Here is a 20,983-nt window from a genome sequence, read left to right on the forward strand (position 1 = left end):
TTACCAGTCTTTTTAGAATGAGGTGAATAAACCAGCTACAGTTGAAGACCTTCAAGCATGAAGGTGAAACTTAAAAGGACACCACTACTTACGTTATCCATTTCATTAAAGTCTATTAATTGGTGAGATTGAGCTTTATGGGACTGACTTGTGCAAAATGGTATTTGTAAGATCTTCAGGACAGAGCTGGGCTCCAGTTTCTCGTAGAACTATGGAAAGCATATGCCAGAGGAGAATGAAAGATCTTCCCTTTGTATCCCTCACTTTCTTGCCTTCTTCCTGCAGAATAGGTGCAAGTAAGAAGATCTTCCAGGCAATTGTTTGGGTGAGGATAGGATAGAAAAAGAGAATAAGGTTAAAAATGGGGATCAGAAAATATCTATCTCCATAAAGAGGGATAAAATATGTTACAAGGAGACTTGTCAAGTTCACATGATCACAGAAAACTGAGGATACAGATGGTGAATAAACTGAATGCTGGACTGTCATTCATCACTGCAGTGAAAGAACAAGGGAATGCTCAATCTAGAAGATCAGTTTAAGTTTATGGAACACAGCACTTCATGCCATGGGTAGTGAACTTCTAGTATTTGTTGCCCTAGGAGGTGAGAGAGACAGATAATTCTCAGATTCCAGGAGTGGTTAGACAAGCTAACGACCAACAGGTTCATACATAGATACTGACAGGGTTAAGCAGGGATTTACTGTCTCATGTTCCTCCAACATTCCCAGGTGTTCTATGTCAGAAAAGGTTTGTGGAAAGTGGCTGGGCCTGCCAACAGCAGCAAAAGGAGGCAAAATATTAGGCTAGGTCAACTGATGGTGTGTCATCCAGTAGGGCACTTCTGATGTCTGTGCAGCTTGTTCAAAAACGTGTCATTTGAAGTCTGTCTTAAGAAAAGCTTCTGTCTGTACCAGATGCATTTCTGATTTGTCTCTACCTTTTTTGGCTGGGATGAATACTGGATCCTAGCATGACCATTTGATAGTGCCAGCTATATAAATGTTACAGGAAGGGGGTGAGAACTGAAGCTGATGTAGACTCTTTGATATATTATATAGTAGTAGGTTTCTTATCTCATGACTGAAACTTGTTTAAACAAGCAAAAAACAGAGAAGTGATAGCTCTTCTCAAACAAGAAGTTAGTTAACAGTGCCAATTAATGACAGCACTGAGATTTTCTTTTTATTGGGAAGAGCAGGCTCTTCAGTCATGTTAAATATGTTTGATATGTGGCTGTTGAGAATATAAGGCATCTAATTTAAAAACTGAGTTACTAGATGCTCTGTAATGATGAAACTTATATATACTTACATTTAACCGTTCTTGTTAAACATACTTGGTACAATAGAAAAATGAGCGCAGGTACATTGTGATGGCTTTGTTGTAGAATTTAGACATGCTAGTGGCCTATGACCAAAGCTTATTTTGTGAGAAGATAGGTTATCTTGTCTTGAGGTTCAGGTTTTTGTAGTCTTCTCTAGGACTTGCCTCCCATGTTTTGGGATGGGATTTCTTCCTTTCTTAGTACTTCCTACATAAGAAGCTTCTGCACTGAATATCATGCATCTTCTTGCACTAGTATTTATCCTGCTTTGCTACGTGATTGTGGTTGTCAGTACAAAGCATCTCGATCACCTCTAAATCCTCTTATGAATGATCATACTCTTCTCACTATAGCTGTTGGGCAAAACTCTGCTACTTTTTGTATCTTGGCACCTTAGATCGCAAAATATGTCTTAAGACATCTCAGCACCTCTCCGTTTTAGTGAAGTATGTTAAATTCATGTCCAGTGTGAGGAGTTTGTAGTATTTTGTCTGATATGTTTTCTTGAGACCACACAACTAGGCTTTCAGAGAAAACCATCTCCCAATTCCAATTTTTTCATCTTGTAGTATTTAGAAGCATGGCTTTACAAGCCAAAGTAAAGCTGCTGTTTCCTCTGACCTAGCAGGAACACTTGATACATCTAATTAGAACAGAAAAGAAAGGGTACAGAAAAGCAGGAGGAAAAAAGTGTCCTGTCGAATTTGATCCCTCTAAAAATAATCAAAAACCAAAACCTGAATTGAGGTGGAAACCACTATTGCTAATGCTTCGGTATGACTTTTTGTTAGTGACTCTATAAAACTTGTTGGATCTGTTCAGAGGATGTTTCCATGCAGTACACATGTACCCGTGTGCTTAATGCTCCCAAAGCGAGATGACTGCCAAACTCCACCTTACTGTAGTTGCAGTACTCACAGAAATCTATAGTATCACTTTGGAGTACATAGCTGTGATGACCTAAACCTTTAGTGATAGTCAGGCTTGATTTTAATACTAAAACATACATGCATGTTACTAAATGGACACAGCTGGATTCTAAAACAGTGGAAAATACAGCTGGAGTCAATTTTGAAGGTGGTGAAATGCATATGATTTTACTTCAGGGAAAAAACAGTCTTAAGCTAATAAAATGTTTATGGAAATTTGGGATCGTGATGGAATGTTGTAGATCTTTCTGGGAGAACCTTACATGCAACACATTAGGTGTGGGCATAAGTTCTCCTGAAAAAAATGAAAAAAGAGAAGAAAGTCCCAAACACTAAGCAAAAAACTTGTGCTGGATTTTTAGCTTAATTTTTAAAGTAAGGGCATATTGAGTATGAATGAAAATTCTCAGGAAAGTATACAATACCATTGCTTTTCTAAGTGTAAAATGGGTGATTGGCTGTATTAAAAGGATTGTTGAACCAGTGGAAGTGGAAACTAGACATAACTGTGACCATTATCTGGCTCATAGATATTACTACATATTAGTAAAACTAGCTAGATTTTTCTATAGTGGTGCAGAGTAGAAGGCTGGAACAGAGCCATGGCAAAATGTTCTTTAAGGCTCCTGAACACCTCTTGCTGCAAACCACGTCTATAAGCCTAAGAGGCACCTACTGCATTTTAAACTGTTCAGAGGGGCTTTACTTCAAGACTTCAAAAAGCCATGTGATATAAGGGTGTGGCTTTCAGATGGTGACCATTTTCCACATAGTAATTGCTATTTGGCAGTGCTAGTGACGTGTACTACTGATTTTAATCATCCTGAACTGTTGTTTTGGGTTTGGTTTGTTTTTTTGTTTTTTTTTTTTTTTTTTTAGGAGGTATGAAGGAGAGTTGGGAAGATGACTCTCTGGATCAAAAGAGAACTGAATATGTGAAAGCAAATAATACTGAGAACTATGCAGAAATACTAGCACTGAAGGAAAGAACTGAAACCTTGGAAGGTCAGCTAGCTGCACTTGAAGAACAATGCAGAATAGAAAAAAAACAAAAAAGAAGAGTTCAGTGGGCAAATAAAAAACTTGAATCTCAAGCTCTCTGCTTCTGAAGAAAGGGCTTCTGGCTTAGGTGAAGAACTTCAGCAGTGTCGAGCTGACCATCAGGAGATTGTTTCTGAATTGGACAAACAGAAAACTATCAATAGGGAACAAGAAGAAAAGATTATTCAGCTAAATAACGAAGTAGAAGGTGCTAAACAAAATATAATTTATAAAGTGCCACTAATTAAAACAATGCAGTCCAAAGTAGATGAGTTGTATAAATGTCAGTTAGAGTCTTACACTATGGATATTGATTCAGTTGATCTAAAGGATTCCTTAGACTCTCAGAAAGATGAACTGGAGAGAGCTCAAATGAGTCCTGTGTGCATGGAGTCCCAAACTGCTTCTACAGCAGCTCTGGGACAGGAGAGCTCCTTTCATTGCAGTGTTGAAAGCATTTGGGAAGAATGCAAAAACATTATTAAGGCTTCTTCACAAAAAAGTCAGCAGATTCAAGAACTACTTCGACAAGGTGAAGACTTAAAGAAGGGACTTGATGATGCTGAGAATTGCAATAAACAACTAAAAATAAAGTTAAATGAGACTGCAAATCAAGATCATCAGTCCACAAAGGAAAAAGATCTTATGAGTCAGTTACAAGAGCACATCCAGAAGAAAACCCAGGATTTTGAAAAACAGGCTGCAGAAGATCACAGAGTAATTGCAGAGTTTGAAGAGGAAGTTACCAGCTCCAAGGGAAAAATAAGAGAGCTTGAATGCTTCTTGGAGGCTTTTAGAGCTAAAGATGACAGCATAGCAAAGTTAGAAGAAGTACTTAAAGAAAAAGAATCTATTATTTTAAATCTGGAAAGTAATACAGTAGCTCTGCAAGAGGAATGTGCCAATTCAGACAAAAAACTGAAAGAATTAAATGATCAGGAAGCAAATCTAAAGGAGGAAGTTGTGCAGTTGATGAACAGCTTGCAGAACATGAAACACACTCTTTAAGAAAAAGAGAAAAATGAGGATGAGCAAATACAATCTATAGACTTGTAAGTAAATAATGAGATAATTCCTAGCCCTTTGAGAATGGACTCAAGTTAAAACTACCCTCTGTGAACATCAATTTATTTTGACATAACACATCTTCATGTTTGTCAACTTTATTAACCAAACTGCTTAAGAACTTTTAATGCACTACTTGATTTCTATATTTGCATATTTTGCTAGCTATGTTTTCCTCACCTGTTTCTGTATTCTTTCAGAAATATAGATCTAAATCATGCAGAACTATTGTAGGGGCAAACAGGAAATGATGAATTATTTGGGGATTTCTAACAGTATTATGTTACATACCCTTTTTGGAGGAAATGACGTAGTTTAATGTTATATGCTGTAACTCGTATAAAAGCAGGCAATGTTTTCTTTAGAAAGGACTGAATGGTAAAAAGGAAAAGAAGAAAGGAAAAAAAGGCCTGGTAATTAAACAGTAAACAGCCGGTTTTGGTAATAGCTATTCTAGGTGAACACAGTATACTATAAGAACTTGAAGGAATAATGGGTGTAGGAGAGTAGAACTTCCCCAGCCCCCTCTAGTTTTTAAATCTTTAAGAAATAAGAGATTAAATGTATCTGAGAGATTATATTTGCTATGTGGCAAGGAAATTGCAATCATGTAAAAATAGCTTTAAGATGCTGTGTAGCCCTTCTGACTAGGGTTTCTTTAGTTCTGATATCTGTGGGCACGTGCATGTACTCTGAAATACAATTTAGCATGAAGGTCTGGGGAACTTTGAAAGGTTTTCCTTTTGTGAGACCTTATTTTGCATTGTTAATTATAGAATTTAAGAAATCTTCTATTAGGTAATTGCGAAGTAAAAATCCAAGGTAACTTACTGTAAGCTTTTTAAAATAAATATGACCATTTAAAAATAAACCCATTAAACTTCTTAATGACTTTATAGCACTTAATAACAACAGGACTTGTTACAATATTGTTGTTTTTTCTACTTTCTTTTGATTTTTATTTATTTTGATCCTTACAAGGTCTGGGATGTAAATATCAAGTTTATACTTAATCGATATTAACCTTGTCCCTTTTGTTACTGTGTAAGGACACCTAGTGGTAGAAATGGTTAGTCTACTGTGCTTAGAAAAAAGAATTTTAAAAAATTGCACTGTTCAAGAGTGAATCTGAGCGGTTTGTTACTTCAGGATCATATAATATGTAGCTGAAATCCAAAATTGTAATGCTTGTCATTTAGCTGATAGATCTGGGATTCTATTCATGAATAAAACCAGCCATCGAAGAGCCTGAGTTAATGTGTAAAAGCTGTTTCTTTGAGATGTGTAACACTAATGTTATTTATGTCTCTTAATTTCTAACACAAGGCTACGTAAAGATCTTTCTGAGAGCTCTGCCCTTGTACAGAGCTTGAAAAAGGATTTGCAGAGGAAAGAGGAAGAATATGCAGATTTGAAAGAGAAACTTTCTGATGCCAAGAAACAAATTCAGCAAGTACAAAACCAGGTTTGTAACCCTAGGGCAAATGTTTCTTCTGCAAGTTTGTTTGGGGTTCTGTTAGTAAAACCTGTTTTCACAAGTCCCAAGCTACAGCTGTTAAAAGTGATTCATAACAAGGCTGTGTTCAGCCATCCATTTAGAGTAAGAGTGACTCTAAAGTTACATTGCCATTGAGCTGTGAGCTAAAGATAAGGTGTCAAAACATGGATTAGTACTGATATTGAAGGGGGGAAGTAAATTTTATTAATACACTTGAAAAAGGCTTGTCAAAAGTAGGTTAACCTGGTTATGGAGGAGGACTTTGTAATCATCATAACAACAGTAGCCTTCTGTTGTTATTTGTGCTGACTTCAAAGCCTCAGAATTCAGACTTTTGGAAAATGCTCATCTCTGGGAGGAAAAGATGGATTAATTGGAAAAGGAAAGCACAAAATTCTAGAGACTTTTTAAAATCTGAGATGTTTTCTGTTATTTCGGGGAAAATAAATGAAAAAATGGAATAACTTTTACTAATGTTGATTGTTAGTATTTAGTTATTAAGCAGTAGAATTTCTTAGAACCTCATGGGATATCGCAAGAACTTAGAATCCAGAAGACTATTGCAAGAGTTTGGGCTTGAAAGTTAAGCTTTAAAAAAAGTATTAATGTCTTCCCCAGCAGCGTAACATTTCAGGACTTTTTCCCTACTCAACATGCAGTGTATAATCCTTTGGGAAGTAGCAAGGAGTGGATGGGATCGCATGTCAGGAAACACTTTTTTTTTAAAGGACAACTGAATTTGTAGTTCGATTAGGCTATTTCCTGGTGGTTTGGTTTTGGTGGTGTGGTTTGTTGTTTTTCGTTTTTTTCCTGCCAAACTTAATACTCCATTCTATGGTGAAAATTGTTCCCTAGGCAGGATGTACAGCATAGTGCACTTCTAGCCCCTGAAATTTAGCAAAGATGCTTGCGAAAATTTGATTCTTGATGAAAGTATTTTTTTACTTAGATAACCTGCAGAGATTGTAAAAGGCTTATAGCTAAATGTTAGCTTTGCTTGCTGTCTTTATGCATTGTTACAGGTGTGTAGAATGCAATCTGAGGAGAAATCCCTGAGGAACAAAGTTAATGAACTTCAGAAAATTAAAAACCAGTTTAGTAAAGAATTAGAGATCAAACAGCGCACAATCCTGCAATTTAAAAAGGTATTCTATTTTTTTAAATTTTACTTGCTTTTAATTTTTTTAAGTAATCCAGTAATGAGGCAAATTTTCCAACCAACAGGAGAAAGCTTACAGAAATAGGGGTAAAAACAAGAGTATCCAGATGAAATTAGTCTTAATGGATGAATGAAAGATGTTTAAAGAACTTCTCACTGCAGGACCTTGGCAAATTGTTTTAAATCGAGTAATCTGCCTAGTAAATACATACTTAATACCTGCAGATACCCTGATTCTGATTAGTGACGCTTAGATATGTTAGTAGTAATGTCTTCTAAACACTTTTTTAGTCAGCTTGAATGCTCCTTTCACTACATGAAAAACTTACTTATTCTCGACTGTTTGTCTTTAAATACTTCATTTAATACTTACTGAGGCTCAGAATGAAAAGCTACTAATATGTAGCATGTATATTTGTTTCTTTCAATATGTTTTTGACATGTTTTCTTTAATTCGCTTTCAATGTGATATTTAGAAGCAGCCGAATAATGAGAAGCTGGAAGAAATCTCCAAACAGTATGAGAAAGTGTGTAAAGGTCAGAAAAAGCCCTTACTGTGCCATTTTTTGGGTGTGGAATGGCAACATAATGAGTTGTGATGTTATCTAATTTGGAGAGTCTTGCATATTTATATTTTAAAATACTGAGAAAATCCAACCTGGGCATTAAAATGTTACAGTCAGGAACTAATTTTTATTGAATCATTTTTAGCAGGAATATTTGAAAGCAAAGAAACAGCCTCAGAATAAGAAACATAAGCCCTGAAGAAAGACTGGATTTGCTATATCAGTGTTAACTTACTCGATATTGGTATTTATTTGCCACTTTAGTTGGCCATGTTAACAACATCAAACACTGAAACATGAACTAGCACAATAACAGTTTCTGCAGGTTTGATAAACACTCAGCAGTTGAACAATAGTTAGTTTTTCATATAATACAACCCTTAGCCTGACGTTAACACTGAAATGCTCACCTAAATCAAGTGGATGAGAATCACTTCAGAATTCTGGATTTGGAAAGTTCTGTAGAGATACTCTATTTCTTTCTAATAGAGCTTTAGATCTCAGGAAATGGGGGAAATTGCTTGTGATGAAGGCACTTTGGGAGAGAATGGTGGGAACTAGGATGGGGGCTCATTTGTAAATTTATTTTCAGATCTGTGTGTGTTGAGGTTTGAGCTCAGCCGGCAGCCAGTCGCCACGTGGCAGCCGTTCACCTCCCCCCTCCCCTCCCCAGTGAAATAGGGGAGGGACTTAAAGAAGAAAATTCGTAGGTTGAATAAAAAGAAAGAATTTACTAAACATTACAAGAAAACAACAGTAACAGTAGTGAGTCCAAAAAGCGGGTAAAATGCAGCAGTGGCTTACCGAGCGCAGCGACCGCCCCCCGCCCCCAGCAGCACCCAACCTCACCCAAAACCTGAAAACGGCAGCAAGGAGGCAAAATTGTTTTGGATGTATTGTGATAGCTGCTTTAAATCTCTGTTTTGATTTGTTGAGTGTTATTTAGGCATTAATTTTATATAGTACATAACAAACTTCTAACAGTTAAAGGCTTCTGTTGTCCCTTTGTGGTCATAGCTGATAAATCCAAGTAACTTCAGTAGAAGGATGTGAATGTGGTCAAATATGCATTTAAAACTGTGTGTTATATAACCTCATTTTGTGTACTGACTAGAACTGGAAGCATGGAAGCAGAAATATAGAGAGCTGAATAACCAGAGCAATAGTGACTGGCGGCAAAAGACGAGCAACACCATGGAAAAAAGCATAGATGAAAATGAGGAATTAATAAAGCTGCAAAAAGAACTGAAGGTAAAACATGGTGATGTAATTCATACTTAGGTTTAAAACCATAACTTTCATTTAGGAGTCTAAATTTTTTTTGTGTCACTATCTTCAAGAGCTAGGGCATGATGTGGCAAGTTCTTACACTGGTGAAGGAAACCTCCTCTAAAAACTGCAGTGCGTCAGTGCAGCAAAGTCTGGATGGAGTGTCTTTGTAATACACAGCATCACTGATGCCCCACAGTGGAGTGCACCCTTCACTGTGGTGTGCTGCCATGGACGGTGCTTCTCTAGCTGGGCTCCTCTTACAGCTGTCCTGAACAGATGTCAGGAGCTGGATTGTTTCAAACCTTTTTCCCATCAGTTGCTTGGGCAAATAAATTGGACGCTTTAAAGATCTTGTGCTTGCTGTGTGATCTGTAAGCCCTTCCCGTTAGGCTGAGGGTTTACCTCTTAATTCTCCTTAGATTAGAAAGTAGCCTTTTTTCCCAGGCGGCTTTTCAGGTGCCTTCTCTCTTGTGTGGGAGAATGTCTGACAAGAGGTTTGATTGTGGTGGAGAAGGAGGCAAAGTTGCTGTGGATTGAAGTGACATTCCTGGTTACATACTATCTCTGTTTCCCATTCAAATTGTGCTGCATTTTTTGCTTTTCAGTCTTGAAGTAGGTTTCCTAACATGACCTGCAAGGCAGTATAAAAGATTGGGAATTTGTAAGTAAAAAGAGTCTTTTTGCCATTACCTTTGGTGTAACTTCAATAGTGTTTGTGACTTACCCAGAGCATTTTTAGAGGAAAAATAGTCTGTTCCCTGAAGACATGCCAGTCTGAATAATAAATTCTGAAAACTGCTAAACAATTGTTTTAAATGGAAAAAAACAAACGGGAATGTAATACTTGCACTTGGGAATATGCTGGAGTAAAACTGTGCTAGTATTTCTGTTATCTTTTTGAAACTAATGTGTTTAACGGTAATTTGGATTTTAAGACTTCTTTTTGTGTCGCTTAATCTCTGCCTATGGCTTTATTTCTGGTTCCACTAAAATAGGAGAATGAGGCAAAGTATCAAACTGATAGAAAGAACTGGCCGGAGGAGAAAATGAGACTCATAAGTCAAGTGAAAGAAGCTGAGAGCTATTGCAACAGAGAAATGAGAAAATTTGTGGAAAATGTTGGTAGAGCAACAAGCAGAAATTGTAAGTGACTGGAGGTCTCAGCAGAGTCCTCTAGCGTAAGTCTTTAGTACAGAGCAGATCTCGTGTCAAGTGTTAACAGTGTGGGCGCTTGAGGGGAGCTGGCCTTTGTCAAAGTCCCCTCACTTTATCACATGGCAAAGCCTACATGAGATCTTCTCCGTGTGAAAAGGGAAGAACAGGAGTGTCACAAAATGAAAAAGCATAATACCTAATGGAAGTGCAAGTGCCTGTTCCTTTCTGTCCTATCACCACCACCACCTTGCTGTGAATTCTTCAAACTTCATCTTGTGTGTAAAACACCAATAAGTAACCTATGCTTAAATGAATTGCTACTTAATGAAGCTGAGAAAACATACCTTGAAAAACAAGATTTCTTGCTTGGCTTTTCTGAAAAAAAGAGGCGGGGGGGGAGGGGGGGGAGGAAGAAACCTATGAGGCTTTAGCAGGAAGAGAAGAAGCAGGCAGTAGTTGACAAAAAAAGCTTCTTTCCAGTAAAAATACTTGGTCAAAATGCTAGTGGTTTTGCTTCCATATCGCTTTCAAAGTAGAGTGACTGATAGTTAATAACAAGGCGGATACCTTGCCTGGTCACTGGACTGTATCAAGGTTGTAATTTCCTGAGCATATGAAATTATTATACGAATCTGTACAATCTAAAGCTATACTTGCATCTAGAAGTAGTTAGCAATGACCTTCTGGACCTGCAATCAGTACAGGAGGATGTTAGGAGCTTAGGACTACTTTCACTTTGTCTGTGACTTTGCTTGCCTGAGACTTTCCAGTAATAAAATCAAAAAGTGGGCAAGCAGGAGTGGTGGTTCTTGACAAAAATTCTCTTCACAAAGAGTATAAGTATAGACACATTTTTTTCTAATTTGAAGCATGGTTTGCTTTTGTATATTTGTAGTGAAACTAGTTCTGTGTGAGCTTTTTAAGATCTACATCTCAAGTCTACTAAGGCCATAAGATAGTACTAACTATGCCAAACTAAACTGTCAGAACAGTTCAGATGGTTTGTAGAAGTTTTGGCTCTATTTCAAACATATTGAAATTGTTTGCAGCTAATATAAAAAAAGCTTCATGCTTTTCTGAAACTGAATTTGTAACAGTAACTGAAGTTTCAAAAAACTTATTAGTTCAAATAAACACTCAAGTCCATTTGATCATTTGATTGCGATTTGATTGGACTGGAAATCTGAAACAACTATCACATCTGCTGCCTTTTTCACAGAACCAAGAACTTCATGAGCAAATGGGAGGTGAACTTTTATAACCCTACATAAGTAGAGTAAAATAAAAATTTTGCGTTACATCTTCCCAGGCTGTTATATGACCTTTCTTGACTTTAAATAGAGGCCACTCATACATGAAGTTGTTGGCTTTTTGTTGGACAGCTGGCTGTTTGAGCCTGCAATTCTAAAACTGATGCTGCTGAGTAATTGTAATGATGCTCATGCACATGTTAATTTCTTTTGCCAATCCTGCAATTTGTGGCAATTTTTGCTATGTTTATTAGGATAAGGAAACTGATACAGAAGAACTAAGAAAACAGGTGGCTGAGAAAGATGACTTTATAAAGGAATTGAAACAACGCGTTAACCATAAAAGTCTTCAGTCTTTGGCAGAAGTACCTTTACCTGAAGGACAAGATAAAATAGATCAGTCTGTAAACAAAGAGGTATGTTTGTTATATTTGTAGAAAGTATATACTAATGATATGTTGTTAATAACTTCGTTGTTTTGTTGTTTGCTCACTATATATTTCAGCAATGTGGGGAATCTCCCAAAAGTTACTTCCTGTAGTTCTTCGTACTTTAGCTGTATCATTAGTTCTGAGTTCTTGTTCATTCTTCCCTCTCCCTCTTTCAAGTCCCCTCTCAGAAATAAGAAGTACTTTAGTTAATAGAACATCACCTCTCTATACACTATAAAACTTCTGTACCTGAGGGAAAAACTAGTTGACTAATCCAGGTTCTAGAGATCTGAAGACATAATATTTGTGATGTCACCTCTGTTTGGTTATGTCAGTGGTAAGGGGATTTCAGCTCAAACAACTTTCCTGATATCACCTATAGTGTGGTAATAGAGATGGTTCTGTAATTAGAGCTGCCAGTCCATATGGGGTTCACAAGAACAGAACAGTATCTTTCATCTTACTTAAAAACAAAACAATATTTGAAGTTTACACAAAGAAAAGATCGACTTTGCATATTTCCTGAACAAAAATTAAAAGGCTTGCACCTGTACTGAGCCTTCTGATTCTGACCAAATCCCTGTGTGCTACATGAGCAGTATTCAGTGAGGTAGTTTTCCTGTTAAACTGAATTAATGCTATGTGACTTCATTGCTAACTAGTAATGAAGAGAGCTGAACATGGATTTCCTAGCAGACCCTCCCCTGGCTGCTAGAAGATGTGATTCTCCTCTTGTGGCAGAACTGGACTGAATGATAAAATGCATCTCTTCATCTCTTTCCTGTCTACTGCCAAATAAGACTGGCCAGTTTCTTGCTACTTCATCAGTTCAGCTAGTGCCGAATAGATAAAGCTTGTGATGTATGAGGGAGTAGAGAGTAGCTGTCAGAATGGTTATTGCTTTATATAGCTTTGTAATGGCAGCTAAGAGAGCACCATAAAATTAGTTATTTTTGCTATAAAATTAGTTCTAGAGAAGAATTGTTGTGAACAGTTGGTGCTGAAGTATTTACCTCAAGCCAGTAGCAGCAGTACTTGATGTTATGAATAAGGAGAGGCTACTGACAGGATTATCATGTGAGAAACTGTTATGGTGGTGAAGTGAATGGGGTAGAGTTTTTGGGGGAAGTCAAATAATTCTCAGGAAAGATATAGTGGAGATAAAGAAGAAAATCTAAGGTGATCAGGACGATGTGTGTCTCCTGCCTTGTGAGGAGAGGCTAAGAAGCTGGCACTCCGATTAGGAGAGGTTAAGGCCACCAGAGGGTTGTGGGGCTGAGGTTTACAAAATCATGGCTGCGATGGGTAGACAGAAGGCACAACTGTCCTTGGTAAAATCCTGCAAGAACTGGGCAGCGCTTCATGAAACTAATAGGAGATAATTTTAAGACAGTTAAAATAACATATTCCTGTATGAAGCAGCTAGTAATCTTCTGGAGGTGGTGGCAACAGGTACTGTCAGCAGGGATTAGAAAAATTTTGTAGTAGAAATCCATAAATATATTTTTACATGGATACTCTGAGGGTTAGGCAGTGGTGTAGACTCTGACAATTCTAATGCAACAGCTGAGAATGCTGGGAGAGTATGGAGAGAACAGATGACAAGGTGACCAGGATCACACACGTTATCCTTAAATAGCATCTCCCTTTGCCACTCTTGGGGCAGAATATTGAACTAGACAGACTGTTGGTGAGACCCACCAGGGCACGTCTTATGATGGCATCGTGAGTCGAGGTTACTGCCTTCGACTTGTGTTGTCTTTCAGCCCAGGTGTTCATTAGCTGTCTGCACTTGAGCTTTTGTATTGTAGCTTTAGAAAAATCAAAATATTTTGAGGTTTACAGTTTAGCATAATCTTTTCTCATTCTAAATATTTACACTTCATGGAAAAATAAAGCAGAACTAATCCTTTACTTGGACAAAGTATTCCAGTTAGATATGATGAAGTTAAAAGGAATTATTCATTATCTCAATGTCTTAGCAGTGCCTCTTCATTAAGTGAGGTAGGTACAAAACTGAAATTTAAAAATTTTATGCAGTTGTATGGGTTTTGCTAAATGCAGAATAGGGAAGAAAATGTATCCTGCTGTCTGAACAATTCTAAAGTTTTCTTCTGCAAATACCTTTCTTGGTGATCAGATCACCTGATTTAGTGGCTTTTGGTAGAAATGAAAGATGTGTAACATAATCACGTGAATAGCTATATCTGACTTCAACTGCATGCTCTTGAAATCCTGCCTCTCACCAATGCTTATGAAGTGGCTGATTATTAGATAAGTCACTTGAAAAAAAGATAAATAAACCCTTTTAAATGGATGAGAAATAGCAGGGCAAATTGGATTTGCTTTCTTCCACTGCAGGATTCTTGTGTGTAACTTTGTTAGCTAACGACGCTAGCCATTCCTACGTAACTTTTTGATTGCTAACTCTCATGAAGTAGCAGTTACAAAGAAAAATGTTTTTATTAGCCAACTGCATTTTTGGGAATGCAGTGGTGCTCGTATTCCCACTCAGAGTCCCAGCTAAACTGCTGCCACAGAGATGCAGGAGCTGGGAAGACCACAGCTCTAATTTGCTGGTTTTGCTAAGAAAAACAGGTTGGGTGGATGGTGGAAGGTAAGTGCTGATGAGGAAGAAAAATTGTGCAAACTGACTTTTCCGTCCCACCCTCCCTGTGCAGTCCGTGCGGTTTGGCTGTGAGCAGGTACAAGACAAGGTTTTCAGCTTGTGGGCAGCGGGCTGCCTTAGTGCCTGCTCTTCCTCCAGAGAACAGGTGGTGATGTAGAAGTCTCTCATAGGTTGAATTTGGCTTGTAGCTTGCTGGTTGGACCTCGTTACTTGCACAGCTTCCCTGGTGTAGAAGGGGAAGGGAGAGTTCCTTAAAGATAGGCTAGAGAAAGGTTATGCTTTTCTCTCAAAAGCTCCCGTTACTGCCTAGCTCCTCAGGAGCGGCAGAGTTAGGGTGAAAGTCATATCAATTCTACTCCTGCTACTTGTGAAAACTGTGACTGTCTCTGCCCTTGAGCAAAATGACTTGGAAACAAAGTATCAGGCTGAGTTCAAGTTCTGTGGTTGTGGATAGAAACATTAACTTTTTAAAATGTAACAAAGATTTAGAAAGTAAGGGTTAAACTCTGCTATGCTTGAAGTAGATTCCTTCAATTAGAAGTGTTCTGAAAGTGAACAGCTGGAAAATGGAATGCTTACTTTGCAATCCATTGGGGAAAGATATGTATTATGGGTTTTTTAGCTCAGTTATTTCAAAACTTGTGTTCTTAAAATTTCCATGTATTTGCAGGACCATTCAGAAATTGTCCTTCACTCTTCAGAAGTGTCCACAGAAAATGGAAATACTAGTCAGTTCCCAAAACCAGAGGTGGAAATCCAGTTCACAGCTCTGCAACCCAGTAAGATGGAGGTGAAGAACCAGGGCAGCACCTTACCACTTACAGTTAAAATGCTCAAGCCAAGAAAGAAAAGGAAGAGTGAAGAGATGGATGAGGTATGACTTAGACCAACTGACAAAATATGTTGTGCAGTTTTTCAATTTATTACTCCGATCATTTGTTAAAATCCTATCCTTTTGATTCTCACTGAGATCCTAAGGATACATAGAGAGAATATTTAAACCTCTTCCCCCCCATGCCCCGCCCCCTGCCAAGTGGTGGATCTCTGGCCTATGTTGAATAAAGTCATAGATTTCAATTTATCCAGACTCTGGACACTTGTCCCTGATCGGTACTTCCTCTTTACCTTTTAATTTCTCTCTCCTTGCTCTTACTGTTTGCTTCTGTCTCTAGCTGTGATCTGCAGGATTACAGACCAGTTCAATAGAACTGCTTCTTTTGGTTTAAGCAACCACTGGTATCAATTATAATCTCTTCTAATAGGCAGTTACAAGTTAAGCCCCTGGGCTTAATCAATGCATTTCAGAGTTTCAAGACCACTTCCTTTGACTTTTTGTCCAGTCTGTGTTTTCTTTGATCTTTTTGTACTTAGAGGGAATATACAGAACTAATTGCATGAGCACCTGAACCTCCCTCTTTTCTGTAGAACTTAATTCCTCTTTAATTCCTTCAGCTGTGCTAGGTTACATGCACCAGCCTTCCTAGAGTGCTGTGGTGTCTACATGCGAGACTAAGGCTTCACAGCAGTTCAGGCTGGTAAAAATCTTCTCCGCTCCTACTCGAACTGCACATTTCTTTCCTCTGCCTTTTATCAGCACTAGCACAAACACAGCTATCTCTACAACACTTACAGAGGCTCTGAAACCCTGACACCTCATTGTGGTGGTACTTACATACCTGTAATCTTACTTGTGGGGCTTATGAATCTCTGCACTTGTAAGGACTTCTGCAGCTGACAGGGGGGTATAAGGGAGGTGACCTGTGGATCATTTGCATAAGTGGTAAGTGACGCTTTGAGTGAGTTTGTCTCAGCTGGGGAGTGAAGTGTCTGATGCTTTTCTAGCATTCTCCTTCAAGCGTTCTCAAGTGGTGTTTTTTTAATCTCTTAGTAAAATAGTTAAGGGAAATGGCCACTTCAGTGATTAGTGTTCAACAGTACTTCGATAAACTCACTTTGTTAAATTTGGATTGCAAAAGTAACTGTTAAAAGCTGTGTAAGTTAATTCATCTGGAATTGAACACTTCATTCTGGAATAATGTGCAGAGTTGATTTAAACTTCCTATGTCTTGAACCAATTTTCTTTGAGAGTAGTATTCTCTTAGGCTGCTGGAAAAGTAAGTGTAAAAATAATCATCCTTCTGAAGGCACTGAAAAAGTACTGCACTTATCTACAGATGGATATATTTCATCTAACGTAGTCACCCATGTTTTGAGAAGACTGTTTTACTGATCCGTTTATAAATCCTCTCATAGTGTAGATGTTCATACCCCGATGGGATAACATTTAGCTAAGTAATTTTTCAATAACGTGGAACTAATTTTAAAAGTATCTTATTGCTGTTTTATTCACCTGAATGTTACTCTTAAATATTTATCTTCATGTTACATATGCCAAACAGAGATAGATTATAAAGTGATTCAGTAACTTTAACTGTTACAAGTCTACTGAAGACACAATTTGGTTTTTAAATTTCCTAAAACTGAAAAACACTGTTAAAACTAAAACTAAGGACTGAGGGGAAACCTGTAGTGCTAAAATAACCACATACTGCTCGTGTCAAATTTTTTAAAAAAATAAAACAAAACCCCCTTGGTTTTTTAGAAACAAACAAAACCAAATCTTTTCCAGAGACTCCCTTCTAATTAAAGAACAAAACCCTCTTTCCATTTTCTGATGCTGTTACCAGCTGGTATGGCTGTCGGTTATCTGAACTCTCTTGGCACCACTTCACGAGATAGAAGATGTCATTACAAGACAGCTTAACCAGGCACTGTGCTACCAACCTGGCTTTCATACTTGTCACCATAAATCTGAATTGACACTTAGAGTTATTAATTTCAATTTGTGTGTTGGCTTGTCAAATCTCTTAAAGACAAAAGTATAGGAAATAATGGAGAGAAGAAAATAGTAAATGTCAGAATGGTTTGACTGCAGGCATTTCTAGTTCCCTTCCACAAGTTTGTTTAGCGTTTCATTCACATTTGAATAGTTACCTCTATCCAGTATTAGTCAATGCCTCCCTACTGTTAGTCATAGCATTTAAACAGTGGCTGCTTCTCTAATACAGATAATTGTTCTTTCCAGAAGAATCCTAGTTAAAATTTGTCATATTTATTTTCTTAGGATTTTGTGAAAAGTGAGAACAAGAAAAATGCAAAACCTGCTATGACTAATTCACCTTCTACAAGCAACAAGACAATAGTTTGGTTATGTTCAATTTTGAAGTTAGTTCTCCTTTCACGAGTCCACCTTTTCTGTATAGGTGGACTCGTGAAAGGAGCAAACATTCTTATGCAGCAGTATCTTATCCTTATCTATGTATTTTGATAGGATTCTTAAACACTTACGTTGTCTTCCTACTAAACTTTCTAAGCTAACCAAAGAGAGTCAGTCTGTATTTGCCAAGAACGTGTACTAGCTGCAGCGTACAGGGATTCACAGGGAAGGATGTTGCATGCTGAGTAGCTACGAAGACTAGTCTGAACATACTCTTAGCATATGTCATGTTATAGGCAATTCCTTTTGAGGTAAAACTAAGGTTTGTGTCATCTGTATGCATGACAATTATAAAAATATGATTTTAGGCCTTAGTAGTAACCTGGGCAGGCTCAAAGGGTGGACAGAGGACTTATTTTCACCATCAGTTTCCTTCTGTTTTATAACTAGAACAGCTGGTCTAATGAAATACTCTAAAACTTTGAATCTACTTTTTTGTGAAAGAAACTATTTGTTTCCTATCTTACTCATGCCCTTAAATGTATTCTGTGAAACTCTGATAATTTTTTTTTCTTTTGGGTATAAAATAAGGTTGTCTACATTGCTTGCTGTGGCAGTATCATTAGTATAATGAACAGAGGTATCAGTAGCAAAGCTCAAAATGTCAGCTTGAAAATAACATTGAAGACAAATAAAATGGAATTAAACTTGAAGATAAGTCAGTTTTTCAACTTAAACAATGATCTTGTATTTCTGTACAGATGTCTTCTACAAAGTTGTTTAGAAACGTATACCCCTTAAGAAAGCAAGAATCTACTTCAAGTAAGAAGTCAGCTAAAAAGAAAGATGGAACACTACGAAAAACTGGAGATTTTTTCCAAAGTTCTCCTGTTATTATTTGCTCTAAAGGTTTGTACAGGATAAATAAGGCTTATTCCATGTTATCTGGGTATTGCTCCAGCTCTCTGTGGTCTCTCTGATATGGGGGGGTTTTGTGGGATATGGGGGTGTGATTTGGGGGTCTATGGGGGGGTTTAATGTGATTTGCTGGAATATGGGGGTGTTTGGGGGGGAAATGTGGGGGTGATTTGGGGGGATCAGGGGGGTTTTGGGGGGATATGGGGGGTATAAGGGTATTTTTGAAGGATATGGGAGTTTGGGGGTGATATGGGGAGGTTTTGAGGTGATTTGTGGGGATTTGGGGAGATATGGGGGTTGGGGGGATTTGGGGGGATATGGGCGTATATGAGGAAGTTTTGGGGAGATTTGGGGGAATATGACGGGTTTGGGGTAATTTGGTGGGATATGGGTGTTTGGGGGATATGGAGGATATAAGGGGTATTTTGGAAGGATATGGGGTTTTGGGGGTGATATGGGGAGGTTTTGAGGTGATTTGTGGGGATTTGGGGAGATATGTAAGGGTTTGGGAGGGTTTGGGGGCATATGGGGTGTTTGGGGGGATATGGGGAGGTTTGGGGAGTGATTTAGGGGATATGGGGGGTTTAGGGATGATTTGGAGGATATAGAGGAGGTTTGGGGGTATAGTTGGTTTGGGGGTGATATGGGGGGTTTGAGGGGATATGGGGGTGTTTTGGGGTGATTTGGGGGGTTATGGGATGTTTTGGGGTGATATGGTGGGATATGGGAGGTTTTGGGGTAATATGGGGATATGGGGGGCTATAGGGAAATTTTGGGGTGATTTGAGGGGATATGGGGGGTTGTGGTGATATGGGGGTTGTCTGGGGTGATTTGGGGGTGCTAAGGTCTGTGGGGAGCACTGTGGGGGCACGGTTTGGGGGCAGCTGTAGTGCACTTTGGGGTCACAGCCCCCCCCCTTTCTGCCTCCTCTTCTCCCGCAGCCGCCCTGACGCAGTTTGGGCAGCGTCTGTGTGTGGTGGTGTACTGCTCCCGCCCTGGCCCCCAAAGTGACCACCCCCCCCCCCAGCGACCCCCCCATCTCTGCCGGTCACCCCCGCCAGCCCCTCACTTCCCCGTCCCCCCCCAAGCCCAGTGGGTTGCTCTCCCCCCACCCCACAAGTGCCTTAAACCTGCCGGGCGGGGGGGAGGAGTGTGGGGGGGCGTGGCTTGTGGAAGTCCCACCCCCCTTTTATTTTTGGTGTATTTTGGGGGGTTTTCTGTCGGGGGGGGGGCGGGGGTGTCCTAAGGGAATAAAGAACCTTGCAGTGAAGGTGTGGGGTGGAGTCAGTGTCAATGGGGGGGGGGCGTGTAGGTCCTACAGAAATATTTGGGGGGGGCTGTGAGCCTTCAGGGGATCGGGGAGTGGGGCTGGGGGGGCTGTGAGCCTCCAGCTGCCTTGTCAGCAAACCAGGCTGCCCCGGCGTGCCCCAGCACGGCTGTCTTCTCCATCTGAAGCTTTGTTTTAGGCTATTTACAGCATTTTTTATTTGTTTATTTACTTGTTTATTGATTTAAAAAATCAAAGGCAAGCTGAGGTCTTGCTCAGTACCGTGCCTGCGGGCCATCTAAAAGGTATTTGTACCCCCTGGGGCTGGCGGGGAGACCCAGCGCTACGGCTGCCCCCTTCACCCACCAGAAACCCCCGACCGGCTCCTTACTTTGGGAGCGTTTAGTATTTCCCTGTGCAGAGGAAAATTGTGTTGGAGGAAACCCCCCAGGCGCAGCTGCAGGACTCCAACCCAGGAGTGGGTGCAGCGTTTGAGGGGAGGGTTTCTACTGCCCAGAGGGGACGTTTGGTTTGTACCATTGCCATGAGTTCGGGGGCTCTGAGGAAACTGCCCGACAATCCGTGTGCAGGGATGAGGGCCCCAGGGGACAGCGAGCTGCCGGGGACGGTGGCCCCATGAGGACCTTCAGCCCTTCCTGGCCACTGTGCCCTGCCTACGTCTCGCCCTCACCCTGAGCTCACAGCGCTGCTCCTGGGAGAAACCCCAAACTCCCCAGGACATGGTGCTGGGCAGCCTGCTCGAGCTGAGCCTGCTTGAGCCCAGCTTGGACCAGACGACCTGGACAGGCTCCGTCCAACCTCCACCCTCCCGCGTGACTCTGGGCTTGGGTTTCCCTCCTACAGCACCTCGACTCAGCCCTGACGCCCACTGGGAAGGGTGCTGGGACAAGGGACCAGCCCAAACTCCTCCCCCAGGATCCATCACAGAACAACAGCCCCCACTCCAGAATGTCTTGTGGCAGACTCGGTCACAAGAGAGAAAACAACTTTTTATTGCAAACAGCAACGCTGGGGGCCCCAAAGTCAGCGGATCAGGCGGTGACAATGAATCGGCACCTGCAAGGAGAGAGTCAGAAAGCTCTGGTGAGTCCCTGGCGGCAGGAAGAGGCAGGGTTGTGCTGCCCTCTCTGGGGAACACCGTGTGTGAGGAATTGCTGACGGCCCAGAGCAGAGAGCTGTTGCTGGCGCTGGCTACGGGGTGGCTCTGGCGCCTCGTCCCCCGGGCAATGCCCTTCGA

At 39.9% G+C, this 20,983-nt stretch overlaps 1 pseudogene; it reads left to right on the forward strand.

Annotated features, from left to right (window-relative positions):
• The window catches only part of LOC141918793 (kinesin-like protein KIF20B), a 39,636-nt pseudogene extending 21,116 nt beyond the window's left edge, over positions 1-18,520 (forward strand).
• Positions 18,521-20,983: the final 2,463 nt, after the last annotated feature.

This window comes from Strix aluco, chromosome Z (genome assembly GCF_031877795.1).
Source record: "Strix aluco isolate bStrAlu1 chromosome Z, bStrAlu1.hap1, whole genome shotgun sequence".
In the NCBI taxonomy this organism is placed as follows: domain Eukaryota; kingdom Metazoa; phylum Chordata; class Aves; order Strigiformes; family Strigidae; genus Strix; species Strix aluco.